This window comes from Trachypithecus francoisi, unplaced genomic scaffold (assembly GCF_009764315.1).
Source record: "Trachypithecus francoisi isolate TF-2019V2 unplaced genomic scaffold, Tfra_2.0 Lachesis_group1, whole genome shotgun sequence".
NCBI classification, from domain to species: Eukaryota; Metazoa; Chordata; class Mammalia; order Primates; family Cercopithecidae; genus Trachypithecus; species Trachypithecus francoisi.
In genome coordinates, this window is record NW_022681454.1 from 111312777 (window position 1) to 111326080 (window position 13304).

The 13304-nt window shown below is 34.4% G+C and overlaps 1 protein-coding gene across 3 annotated transcripts in view; it reads left to right on the top strand.

Moving 5' to 3' along the window:
- The window catches only part of UGT8 (UDP glycosyltransferase 8), an 81197-nt gene that overhangs the window by 41372 nt on the left and 26521 nt on the right, over positions 1 to 13304 (top strand). The gene's annotated exons all lie outside the window — the stretch shown is intronic.

Genomic DNA, 13304 nt, shown 5'->3' on the forward strand with positions numbered 1-13304 from the left:
AACGCCCAAATGGAAATAAAGAATAGCAGTCTCTGGCTCTCTTCCACACTCATTATCAGACTCCATTCACTCATTTCATTCATTGATCAATCAGTTCTCTCAGCAAATATGTATTCAGTATCAGGACCTATTCCAGTCAGATACTGGAGGAACCTGCCACTACAAGCCTCGTCTTCTAGGTGTTCTGATGTCCCTGGTTCTCTTGTTTAACATAAGGACGTTCGCATTCCCATTAAACCTAGGCATAGTTGAGGCCAAGAGTTGGAATGGGATTATGTATCCAGAAAGTGGTGCCATGAAAGGCAGCTTTGCTGGCCTTTATTTTGGAATTAATATGTGTTTTGTAATCTTTCCCATTACTTTGCTTTGCCTTTTCTTCTTTTATTGTCTCTTGACTTTTCCATAACAACTGAGCAGGGTGCCTTTTGGAAACCATCTTTGAGATGACCTAAGGAGGCTGATTGGTACTAGAATGAGTACAGGTTTTACACACAAGGCAAACCTGTGTTGTAATCCTGGGTTTACTATTACTAGTTGTAAGTCATTGGGAAAGTGATTTAATTTCTCAAAACTTCCAACTTATCCATGAAATGAAAAAAATTGTTCTTTTGTTGAATAATAAACAAAATAAATTGTGTTAAGTACTTGGCACACAGTAAACCTACTTCTCCTTAGTTGCCTAGCATTGTCTTCCTGAAACAGAGCTTGCCTGGAGGAGAAGGGGATCACATGAAAGCAATGAACTGGAATCAGGATGATGGATGCCTTATTGGGTACATGAAACATCAATTGCTGACTTCAGTTTAGTGTCATATTTAATGCATTTCCCTTTTTACTGTTAAGATTTTATAGATTGATAGTTTTCATGTAAAAATATGTTTTTTAGAAGAGAAAAGTTTCTCAGGTTTCTACTTATATTTTTCAGGAGGAATACATTTATAGCTATTGACTCAAGTAGGCCTTAGCTGACATCCAAAATAAAATAGGTGATTTTTAAGTGTTAAAGTTAAAAAATATGTATGATATACCCCAAGGTAGCTGGATTTTATTTAATTCAAAGACATATGCTAGGAAATCTCACCAAAGGACCTGTATTAGTTCGTTTTCACACTGCTGATAAAGACATACCTGACACTAGGCTGTTTACAAAGGAAAGTGGTTTAATGGAGAGCCAACAGTTCCACGTGGCTGGGGAAGCCTCACAACCATGGTGGAAGGCAAGGAGGAGCAAGTCACATCTTACGTGAATGGTGGCAGGCATAGGGAGAGATTGTGCAGAAAAACTCCTCTTTTAAAAATCATCAGATCTTGTGAGACTTATTTACGTGTGAGAACAGCACGCGAAAGACTTGCCCCCATGATTCAATTACCTCCCACCGGGTCCTTCCCATAAGACATGAGAATTCAAGATGAGATTTGGGTGGGGACACAGCCAAACCATATCAGGACCTATCTTAGGAAATGTCACCAAAAGGACAGGCTAGTCTTACCTTATGTGAATCTCTGATCTTTGTGGCATTTTAGTCATTGTTATCTGTCATAGTGTATTTCTGTGGAGAAGTTCTACTAAACTTTTGAATATGCTGTGTTCAAAAAAACCTGGCAGGCAATATCTAAATTTAATAGTTAAAATTAATAGCCTTCAGAAAGGCTAAAGCTAAAGTCTAAATTAATAATTTGTAATGAATCTTTATCATTTGATAATCAATTGCTGCTAAAAGAACCACAAAAGCTCTACTGTTGGTGGCATTACTATCTTTATAGAAAAGGTTACCCTAAAATAACAGCATCATTAGGAGCTTCCTCCTTCCCTTTCATCTATGGGAGAAATCTGTCCCTCTTTATTCGCTTCCACTTTGTTTTTATTCCCACAATCAAAGCAATATTTGGAATTTTGATTATATTAAATTTGAGTTTGGTAACTGCCCTGAATGAGCCAATCATAGACTCCAATTCATGGACGCTGTAAGAGAGTTATTTCATAATTTAAAATGTTAGACCTAGAAAGTTTTCATAATATGTTAGTTTAAAAAAAAACTGTGGTGTCTCTAAACCCTAATGGATGCTAGACACAGGTTTATTCATATACGTTTATCTGGCAAGGGTTACAGTGATATGAAGACCTCTAGTCTAGTCTATTGATATTTATTGATTCATAAAGTGAGAGATTTACCATTGTATGTAGTAAACCTCAGTAGTAAACTGGAGAAAAACGAGAGAGAAAAATGGAACAGAAAAAAAAATTATTAGATTTTTGGAACCTGAAATAGAAACAAACTAATAAATTATAAGATCAAAATATTTTTATTGCCAGAATTAATCTTCTCATTTCCTTTTACACTTTGACAGACAAAGGAAAAGTTGGTAAACATTATATTTTTTCATATATCTCTGTACTGAAAATGAAATCAACGTGACTGATAGTTTTAAAAGTGAATTTGAGATGTTACAAGTTGACATTCAATAGTTTTTAAGTTGGAAATTTACATTAAAGGGATATAAATAAATATCAATAAAAAGAGGAAAGGGGGCTTATTATCCTAAAGTAGTTGAGATGGGAATTAGTGCTACCTAGATGTTGAGTAACAGCCTCCTTTTGTTAAAATTGTTAACAGGACCCTTTTGTATGTAATAGAATTGTAAGGTCAGATGCAGCAAGGTGTGGCTGAAAGATCATGAACTTTTTCAACATATATTAACCTGTGTTCACTTTTTTTTTTTTTTTTGGCGATTTGTATCTTTGAGATAGTGGGACTTTCTGAGTCTTCTGTTCTCATTTTTAAGGGAAACGATCTATTTTATAGTGATGTTTTGCAGTTTAAATGGGATAATAAAGTGAGTAAAGCACCATTTTCTGCCATGCTCAACACATATTAGGCCCTCAGTGAGCAGTAGCTATTTCTTAGCTTGTAGCAAGATTAACACGTGTTTACAGTTTTGGGGGGTAGAGTTTTATTGATGTATTCGTCCAATATGAGAATGCTTAGATAAACCTGATATTTTTTTTTACCAACTTCTCAAGCTGTGACTATTTTGCTTCCTGAATCCTCCTCCTATATTTTCACTTGAATGAGCAGCTGTATATTGAATCACTCAGCATGGACAGCTGAATAAACTAGCACTCATCACTGCAGTAAATAAAAGCTCATTTTATTTATTTCGTCTTTCTGTCTTGTAGCTGTTTTAGTTTGTAAGCAATAGGATTTGTTTGCTTATCATTTGGCTTTCTTTTGGTATATGAGAAAAATGTATTTCAAAAAAATTGTTGTTTTAAAGGCCCTCAAGGAGAAAGTGATAGAAAATAAATAGGGTGTAATTGTTTAATGATAATATTTTAGAAAAATTCTTTTTAATGCAGAATATGGTATTTTTATTTTGTGAATTATTATCCATGCGTCTCTGAGATCAGCTATGTGATCTCTGATTAGTGTCATACCTCAATCAGAACAAAATTAGAAACAACTACTCCTTTAAAGGATTATTTTTGTCCACAATGAGAAATAGCTTTTTTAGATATTTGAAAGAAGAACAGAGGCTTTTTTGGTTCTTATTATTTTAATGTTTTTTAGTTTGTATAATTGTAGGTGAAGGTCCAAGGTAAAAAAAAAAAAAAGTAGTGCTCAGGACTTAAGATGCACAGTCACATACTCTCTGACTTTTTTGTTTATGTTAAGTTATAAAAACAATGTCTGGATGCGGGTCAATGGCAGTGGTTTCTAGGTAATTAGGCACTCATATTCAGGAGAACAGAAAGAAATACTATAAACAGAAGTTTAAATTTTAATAGTTACACAGGTTTGGGGAATGATAATGCACCCCATTAAGCCACTTGAATTATAGTTGGGACACTTAGGTAGGAATAGAAATATCCTTTAAAAAATACCACTGAGCCATATAGTAACCAGGAGAAGTTGTTACTGTTTTGTGCTTTTCCATTTGGTACTGATAAAGAGCAACTTGTGGGGATTAGAAAAAATATTATATTATCATATTTTTCTGAGTGAAGCTAATGCTAGTTAGCCTTTAAATAGCTTCAGGGCATTGTTTTAGATCATATTTCACAAACAAAAGATAAATCACTCCAACTGTATTTCCTTCTGATAGTGCTGAGCATAGTATTTATTTGGCATTATACACAGTAGGTACTCAGTGAATCTGTTGGACAAATAAATGCATTTGTAATTTTTATGTCAGTTTCTCAGGTGGTGGAAAAACTATAAGCATATTACATGAAAGTTAGAGAAAGGAAATCACTTTGGCTGACATAGGCATTATTTTTTAATATTCTATTTAGGTCTCTTAAAATCCACAATACATCAAAAATGAAATACACATTTCTCAAACTCTCAGTGCTTCTTTCTTTCTGGTCTTAACAAATACTGGTGGTTCCTCCTTAGAAATGTCATCTATATTTTTCTGTTCCATTTTATTTCCACTCCCATTTTCTGGAAATTGCTGTGACCTCACATGTGAACAATTGCAGTGCCTACTAACCTGTTTTCCAGGTTTTACCCTACAGCCACGGTGCCTTTCTTCTCTGAATCTGATCTACACTGAAAACAATGACTGAATAATCTGCAAATAACAGAGCACTTGTTATGTTGTTTCTCTCTTGAGGAATATTCTTTTGGGACCCCAAGTGTAAATGATGTTAAACACAGCCTGAATTCCCCCTCAAAGTTTCTTTATATATTTCAAACCTTGAAGATGGTTAGGAAGTCTGTCTGTGAATTGCATGTGTAGAGTGTTATAATTAATTATAGCAGAAGAATATAGTAAAATTAATTATAATAGAAGAAGCTGAAAGTAGCTTTAAGGAGCTAATAACCAGATGAGGAATATCAGATACTGGCAGTCAGACTTACCTGTTCATTGGTATCCTTCTCATTTTATGCCTCACGGTTATTCACTTCAGGTAAACTGATCTGTTTCCCATTTTTAACATCACTTAATTTGGAAAGCTTCCTGGACCCTTTGCTTTGTTGTTGTTGTTATTTCTGAATCCCATAACCTATTTTAGCATATCACATTGAATTGCAATGATTCTTTTACTCGCCTTTCCCTCCTTGGACTGTGATGAGTTCGTGGCCCCTAATTTGGACCTCTTGAGGTAGGCACTTACTTTATCATCTGTGTCTCCCTGAGCCTGGTATATTATAGTCCTTTCATAAACATACACTGAATGGATGAATTAATACAATTTATAATTTGTGATCTGTGCATTTTCAAGCCTTTTGCTGCCTAAAATGTTCTATCCCTTGGTTTATGCCTGTTAAAATCCCACCTATCCTTCATCTCTTTCAGTTAATGCTTATTGAGTGCCTCATATCTGCAGGGTGTGTTGAGCATGGAGTTGTCAACATGCATCTCTGCATGGTCCCTCTACAGCTGAAAGTGGTCCGCTTGCCTCTTAAGTTATAATTCTTAAGCACTACTTTCATATATAGTTATACATCCAAATCTTTGTGTCTTAATATTCCTAATCTGGTTATTAGCTCCTTGAAGCTACTTTCAGCTTCTTCTACTCTAATTAATTCTACTATATTCTTATACTACAATTAATTATAACACTCTACATATGCAATTCACAGACAGACTTCCTAACCATCTTCAAGGTTTGAAAAACATAAGGAAACTTTGAGGGGGAATTCAGGCTGTGTTTATGGTGAAGAACATTCAATGAGCAAAAAAATTAACAAATCCAAATATTGGTTAAAAGTTGTTAGCAAGCCATGGGAAAATTTCTTGAATGAGGATAAGCATCAAGAGTTTCACTACCAGGTTCCCCTTGAAACAATCCCAGTGGTGATTGGTTGGTGAGTGCTTACCATGAGGAAGTGTAGTGTTGAGTTCTTTACATGCACTATTTCATTTTATCCTCATAATATCTTGTGAAATGTAAGAAGTATTGACAACCTAATGTTCCTTATCAGGTAAGAGAAGGTGAGTAATTTCATTCAAGTCACATAGCGAGATATCAAGCTCAGGTCTTTTTGAATGCCTGTATTTCTAACCACTGTTTTTGGACACTATAGAGTTAATTTGGCATTAAAACAGACTAAACCATTAAAACAAAAGTATTGGAAGATGAGTAGTATTTTCCTGTTTTCTGGATCTCTCAAAAACAGCATGATTAAATTTTTTTCATCATGCCATATTACACGTAATATTTTTGTGCTTATATGTCACATTGTTAGAAAAAGACCACAAATGGTAACTGTGTACTAAAATTTCTAATATTTTATACAAGAGGAAAAGAGAAATAGAGACAATAAGGAAAATTCTCTTATGGTCATCATAGAAAAACCTGCTTATACTAAAGAAGTGGTCATCGAATATATACCAATGACCTTAAGGTGACTTGTCATCTGGGAAAAGACAATTTCACAAAGGCTAGATTTGTTAGATTTGTGCCTTGATATGACACACATATACGGCTTCTATTTATCTGAGTTGTATAGGGATAGATTAGTGAAATAGGGAGATTTTACACATTTCAGGATACTGTTGATTTAGCAAATGTTTATTGAGTGCATACTATGAGATAGAGCTTGTCTAGGTTGGAGGGACAGAAGAGAGAATGAAACAATAATGTACATTTTTAAGCGGGAAGTCAGATGTAAGCAATTAAATAGATAACTGCACAGAGACACAATATCTTTTTCCGTATTATGTAGTATGTTTAATAAGAAATACTGCAGAGTATCTATTTATTGATCTTTCAAAGTGAATTAGCTCAGGGGATACACTTAAATATACTGTTTTGCAAGACTTACGTGTGATATGATAATTAAAGAAAAACTTCCAGAGGATTGATTAGTGACAAAACAAAAGTGCCTTTCAGGGGAAAAAAAAATCTACATTTACTTTCATTGTTAATTAAAAGAACCCTGAATCAGATATCCTTATTGGAAAAAAAGAGCAACATTAACTATTTATTTGTTTGAAATTCACTGTGAAAAAAAGCTGGTAATTTAAGGTATATCAGATGAACACATATATATATATCCGTATACACATACATATATCTGTGTGTGTGTATATATATATATATAATATGCATAATAAAACACTTCAGCCTCAATGTCATAGAAACAATGTGATAAATAGTGAAGTTGTCATCATTATGATAATAATCATCAAGAGTATCATGGACATAATTTCTGTTTTAATGAAAAAATTATTTTCCAGAAGTAGCGTTTCACAACTGGGATTTCATAGGAGAATTAAGCCCTGCAGAAAATGATCTGAATGACTGTTTTCTCAGTTCTCCTAAAGAGGACACAGAGGTAGTACCATTTCCAGATGCATTCAAGAGAAGTTAATTCATTGAACACAATGGACACCTTGGATAGGGCATTAGGTCTAATTCTCTCACAAAACCAGAGATGAGAAAGCATCTTGGCTAGTCTCTTGAAATAGATTTCCATGCTGTGTGATGCTGATAATTCATGATTATGATGTAGTGCTTTTTGATATGCCTAGAAATGACAATATTTTTTGTTTCAATTTGGTCAAATTGTTGAGGCCACTGCCACTTTCATGTTGGAGTCACAGTCCTGCAGAAATGCACTTCCACAATCACTGGGGACAGGCTTTTGTGAAGTTTCAGAGATTGAGACAGAACTAAATGTTTTGGAATTCAGAAACATGACTATTCATGTAGGGAAAGAAGTGTGTTACCATCACTGGGATTTAGTCTGAACTCTTCATTCTGAAGCAGTTTGATTCTGTTTGTAGACGTATACGCAACTAGAAACAGACAATTTCAGTGTTAAATAATTTCTTGTTTTTAGAAAGTCATATTGACACCTGTAGAGATTTTATAAAATATATCAACTGTAGCTTTAATTTGTAAGTAGTCTCCAGTGGTATTGCCTGAGATGTTACAAAAGATGTCAACTGTTTCTTTCCTGAGGGTCTATAGTAATAATTTCTGATTTTCTTTTATGTCATTACTTACAATGACAGTTAAATAATAATAGCCAATGCTCATTGAATGCATACTAGTTACCATTCTAAACAATTTACATGAATTAGCTCTTTTTTTTTTTTTTTTAAGTCTCACTCTGTCGTCCAGGCTGGAGTGCAGTGGCGCTATCTCAGCCCACTGCAACCTCAGTCTCCCAGCTTCAATCAATTCTCCTGCCTCAGCCTCCTGAGTAGCTGGGACTACTCAGCTGCCCCCATGCCCAGCTAATTTTTTTTGTATTTTTAGTAGAGGTAGGGTTTCACCACATTGGCCAGACTGTTGTCGAACTCTTGACCTCAAATGATCCACCCACCGCAGCCTCCCAAAGTGTAGGGATTACAGGCATGAGCCACCAGAATTAGCTCTTTCAAGCCTCATAATATCCCTAGAAGGTAAGGACTGCTTGTATCTCCATTTTCAGATGAGGAACATGAGGTCAAAGGAGGCTAAGTGACCCTAGGGTACTGGAATTTGCGAATATTACACAACCAGTGAGGGGCAGAAGACAGAATTTGAACTCAGACTGCTGGCTCTTAGGCATCACCATGCCTCTGTCCCTTATATCCTTTTATTACTTTGTCCTTGTTCTTGATTATTAATTGACAGAACTGTGGAAGACATTTTGTGAACATAGATAGATATTCCAGTTCATGGACAATGTAGTGTTCTTGCTTATTTTTATGGTTAGTTGATATCAATTCAGTGTACTGTTTACCAGAGAGATTTTCTTCTTTCCTGAAGACTCTAAAACCCACTTAATTCAACCCACCTTCTGAGGTCCTTTGCCTAGTTGACTTTTCAAATCTATAATAAAAGATTCCTTGTTTTGATTCCCTTTATTTCTCTTCATTGTGTAGGATAGAATGCCATTCCAATATGTTTGAGCTTACTCAGAGCAGATCAGTATGTGATAACATTTATGTGCTTTGTTAATACTCAAAAGCATATGAGAAATGGAGAGTATGCACTTCTTGTCTGTGGTGAGGAAGGAAGGGTTGTAAATGGTGTGAGCATGAGCATGTATATTCAGTAGTATCATTAATATGTGATGTCAGACACACAGAAAATCTATTATTTATTTTTTCAGTCAAATCAGATTCAGGATACTTAATAAATGGTGTTTAGGCTGTCTTATAATAGTTTTAGGGAAAGGCATTGTTTTTTAAATCTTGCCATTATGGCACAAATATTAGATTTGGGGTATATATGATTTATTTCAATTTTATCATGGATTGTAATTAAATAAGAATATATTTATGAAGAACAAGCTGTTGACATATTTTTAAAACTTCAGTTGCAGAGTTTAGGGTAGATTAATGCCTTTGCAATAAAACACACTCTTTTAAAGGAAAGAAAAGAATGACCAGAAACTACAAAGTGTTTACCAGTTGCAAAATTGATTAAGATTTCTTTATGTAGATCATTGTTTGTCCCTTCCTTCAAATATATAGGGGAAGAAAAAGAAATGTAACTTTGGGGAATATAATACAACATAATTTCTTACCATTGAGCAAATTTGTAAAAACTTATAAATTGCTTCAATTTATTAACTTTATCCTTCAGAGGGACTTTAAATAGCCTGGATTATTTCATACAGTATAAAACTATGCTAATATTTTAGGATGGAGGGCACTGAACTACAGCATAGAACTGGAGCTTAATTCTAACTCTGCTTCTGATTACCTCCTAGCACTTAATACTTGCTTCAGTTTCTTCAACTGGAAAATAAATTACTACCACAAGATAATTTTAACTTTTCTTTAAAATTAACGATGCTGGGGATAATATTGGATTGCATATTGGATATGCAATTTCTGATCCCTAGGGTACTAAAGGTTGCCAATGTAATGTGGATAGAGTATTCTAGTTTTAAAGCAACTCAAATGACACAGAAATTAGTATTATACTAATAATTTACATTGCAGTGCTTCTCAAACCTTCACACCACAGAGGAATCAGTGTGCCTATCTGAGTGATACTGGGCTAGCCTTATTTATAGTCAATCAGAAGCGTGAACATTTATTGATTTATTTGAAATCTCCTGTTTTGTATTCTTCTTTGTGGTTGCATCAATTAGGATTATGTTTTAACACACATAATTGAAAAAAAAGTAAGTAGCTATACACAGTGGAAGTTTATTTTTGTGTCACATAAAGGAAGTTCTGAGAGAAGCAGTCCAGGGTGGTATGACAATGCTGAGAATCAGTAGGGACCCAGGCTCCTTCAACACTTTGCTTTACCATCCCCTGTGCCACACTCAACCCCACAGTCAAGATGGCTGCTGCGTTCTAGCCATCAGATGGTGCATTTTTGTTACATCTCATTGGCCAGAACATTGGCTAGTCATGTGTCCACACTTACCTTACCTTTAGCTAAGACTAGAAAATGTAGCCTTTAGCTGGACTGCAGTATGCCCAGCTAAAAGTTGGAAGTTGTTACTAGGGAAGTGGAGGAAGTGTCTTCCACAATGACTTATCTAATGTTTGTTTTATTAGTTTTAAAAAACCCTTAAACTTTATGAATTAAAATTAAAATTTCATCTTATGTCTTTATAGTATTAATTCTTTGGCATGCTTTGTTGTTTTTCCACTTTGAGAAATACTGATTTATATATGATTATTTAAATTCAATAAACATTGATATAAAATTGTATGTGACCTGCTAATTAAAAGCAGCAATGTTTTGGATCAGTGGGTTTTTTAATCACTTTCATTGGTATGCAGAGATTTTACCCAACCTGAGCTCACATGGCGATTCTGCAGTTGCCCTGAGGACTTGAAGTGTATTAAGATCATTGATTCTCCTCTCCTCAGGTGCTAAATCTTTTGCAGTGGCTCCAGCTTGGAGATCTTTTCCTAGCATCTTATCTGCATGTTATCCTCCTGGAAAGTTTTGCAAATAGCAGTTGTTAAAGAATTTTTCCACATTTGTATCTATTTAGCCCATTTATGCCGGAGGTTGCAATTTTTGGAATTTTTGCATGAGTGGAAAATCAGACCTTGGTGATGACTTGAGCAGTAGGACATAAATAACTCCCACATGCTTAGCATTCCAATAATGGAACACTAGCCATAAGTGGGTGTGAGCTATTTTTTAAAGCCTCATATCTTTTGAAGCAGTCTATTACTATAACTAACAAATATATTAAAGTTAATTTGTCAATTTTTATTTAAAGTGTAATATATGTATTCTTATATTTTATGAGATACTTAGTTCAATATTATGACTATGATTTCCCATTCCTTAGAAATAATTGTTTTCCTGGGGATGTTTCTGACTTTTGGTCGTTGGTTTTTTATCTATTTTGTGGCATATTCAGTTTGTTAGAATCAGTCTTCAGGTTACAGGAATCCAGAATGAACTCATAAATTCAGGGCTTTGTTTAAAAACAACAACAACAACAAAAGAAAACAAAAACAAAAAAACAAACAAAAACCTTTCCACCTACTCTTTCACTGATATATTCCTTTCTTGCTTTTTCATACAAAGGTTTTGCTTCTGCAGATATGCAAATTTTTTTTTCTATCCTGCAACACCTTTTTTTTTTTTTTCATAGAACATGTCATTTCCTTTGACCAAAACATCCTCTTTCATCCTACCATTTCCTGTCTCTAAAATAGACTTCCCTATCTGAAACTCACCTTTTCAAAAACTCCTTACTTGATTGATCCTGGAAAGATCTGATCTGTACTTTACTTAGCATTCCTTCTGTACTTGTGTTCTCCAATTGCCTAATCTTAGACTCAGGTTTTTAGAACTTGACAAGATATTTGAGATCTTTGCCAGCATAAGTTTTCGTTGTAGCTGTTAATTTAGCAGGGAAAATTACTTCCCCATTTTTTTCAATTTTCATTTTAGTAAGCAGTGTCTCTTACCAAATTTCCTGTGAAGTTACATAGTAAAATAAACTACACCAAGAAAATATGCAAAGAGTTTGGCTTGAAAAGACTTGACAAATTATGATTGGCTCTTTCCATTTTTCCACAACTGGGAGTACTTCAAGTACTTCAAGTGTTCTTTTCTAGGAATTATTACTTAGGCTTTTTTCTTTAGAGATGTTTCTCTTTTACAAATATAGAAGTCTCACGTCTCATTTTAATTTTATGTGAAATTTAAGGCAATTTCAAGATTAAAAGCAAGAACAAACTAGTTTTCCTTATATACACCACTTCTGCCATCTTGCTGAAATACCCTGATATGGGTTTTCCTCCTGCCCTCTCTGTTACAAACATATCTTAGATTCATGCGCTGTTTAACATGCTCACTGTTAAGCATATGCAGAGAGTCTGTCATTCTCTGACACCCAGGATTAGAAGTACATTAATTTGTGGTACCCAGGACCTTAAGGTATCTTCCAAATGTCTTTTGAAGTAATCATCAATCCAAAATATACCTGAAATACTGAAGTGTAACTTTATCCTAAATTATCATGTATAGCAATAACATTTTGGGAAAATGTGCATAGATTTCTGAAAAGATTTACAAATGAATTATTGAATAAACTCTTATAAGTTGGTGAATTTCTTACGGATTTGATTTAGCAAACAATGAAAAATATAAGCTATCAAATGACTATTGAGTGTACACAAATTATGGGCAATACACTATTTGGATGCCTTGAAATGAAAGGAATTTATAGTCTGCAAAAAAAGATGACATATGTATACAAATAATTTTATTACATGTGCAAATATGAACAAAACCAAAGAAGCTGTAAAGTACTGTCAAATAAGATAAATTCTTAACTTTGGCATAATTAGACATGAATTGATGTAGTAAGTGGCATTTCAATTGACCTGGAAGGCTCTGTTGAAGGTAGCATTTGCGCTGAGCTTGAAGGACTTGTTGAATTTCAGTACATGGAAGTTCTTCTAACAAAGGGATTCAGAGTGAACAAAGTCATCAGAGTGGTCAAGGATGGGATAAGCTAAGGGAATGTAGAACAGTGTAGTGTTGGTCAGAGTAGGAAGTAAGAAACAGAAGGACCTTGGATGTCAGCTGGTAGTTGGACCAATGAAAATTTCAAGATTTTTCTCATAGGTATTTTTTTTTAAGTAACTAGTGTAGAGAACTTGAGCATTGGCATTGAATGGAGAGTATCTTAATAGGACTTTTAAACTAAACTGGTTGGCATTGGGAAGTGAACTTTTATGAGAGGGCCTAGGAGTTAAGATAAAAAGAAACTGGTGAGAAAGTACATTTTGTGCTGCTTATTCGAAGATATACTTCTATTACAGACTTCTCTGTGAGCATAGCGATAAATTGTATTAATGGAAAGAAGTCATGGCATTGAAGGATTAGAAGAGCACATAAATCCAAATTTTAGTTCCAC